This window comes from Danio rerio, chromosome 12, assembly GCF_052040795.2.
Source record: "Danio rerio strain M-AB ecotype USA chromosome 12, GRCz13ab, whole genome shotgun sequence".
Lineage (NCBI taxonomy): Eukaryota > Metazoa > Chordata > Actinopteri > Cypriniformes > Danionidae > Danio > Danio rerio.
In genome coordinates, this window is record NC_141032.1 from 27,335,447 (window position 1) to 27,337,065 (window position 1,619).

The window sequence follows — 1,619 nt, forward strand, 5'->3', positions numbered from 1 at the left end:
AGATTGTACATCTTCCTTATCGATTAATGCCTAAATCTGAGATCTGCTATATGCTCAAGAACTTCAAGATCTGTATAGTTGCATCTGAAATTGATTCAGCAATGATTTAGTACATTGATATAATTTTTAAATAAATTATATATATATATATATATATACATATATATATACATATATATATATATATATATATATATATATATATATATATATATATATATATATATATATATATATATATATATATATATATATAACAAGTTTAATCCACACTACCGGAGATTTATATTCAAAAACAGATTTTGAAAACTTTGTACATCTTAATGGAAAGATATAGTTGAAAAGTTTCCTTTGCTATTTGGGCTCATTGTAACCTAATCAGAATAAAAAAACCAAAGTATCTTTTTTTATATATATGATGTACTTTTAGAGAAAAATGATGTCCATATATGTGGACTCGTGGTCCGAATTTACATAAAACACTTTTTCTTGACCGTTTTTTAATGCATATATAACATAGAATTTTTTTTGAACATGTTTTGACTACCAGAAAGTAAAAACAATTTTTTTTGCCCATTTTGGACAGTTAAAAATAATGTTTGGGACCTTTCATATGCTGCAAAACAGTTGCAGGATGACACTGTATGTAACAAAATATGAAACATTCAAAGCATTTTAAATAGCCACTTAGAGCTATAATGTGCTGTCTACATATGTGGCCACTAAGCCCTAGGAGGTTAATGCTAGTTCTCCTCACCCAACGTTCCCCCAAAGTGTGTGCCTTAATCTCCGGCTGTGTCAGATAAACAGCACAGTGACAGAAGTGAAGGAAGCAGATCTCACGTAACATTTGTGAGAAAAACTACAGTAAGAACTTTCCCAATGATTATTTGATGTATTTCTTGTGGAGTTAATTCAAGCCTTTATGCAATGATGAGTCACACACATGCATACATACAGTGCTCGAATTTAACTTTGCACTGTTTATTGTACGGTTAATGTGACGGGATATACGTTAATATCCACTGCTGTAGATATCCTTTAAGCTAATGTCCAAAATAAATCTGATTTAACATACTCAAACTGAATCGTCTTCCTTTATATTTGTACTGACATGCTGCTGTATAAAGACGGTAATACCACTGCAATTCAATATAAACATGCACCGTTTTAGAAATGTTGTAAACTTGTAAAACTCATATTTGATCATATTTGATGATGATTGATGATCAAAGAGCGCTGAACAGATCTTGTAATCCCAGTTGCTTTGAGCACGTCCTGTCTTATTAATGATTATACACTTTACTATAGAGACATGTTAATACATAGATGTCATTCAATTTAGCGGGTGGGGAAACCGCACTCCTACATCAAAACAGGAGAGATTTGGATCCTATTTTAACATCAGAAATTTAAAAAAAGAGACTTATTGCCTTTATATCACTCCAGTATGACTATGGACATATTATACCAACACACAGTTTTGTTCAGACAGCTTCCAAAAGATTTTATCATAGGTGCTCTTTAAGCATTTTAAGTGATTTTGCAAAATACACATTTAAATAGGTGGAAGGAAACCGCTATAGTGCGCTAAATAAAAAGAAAGACAGGAAACCAAG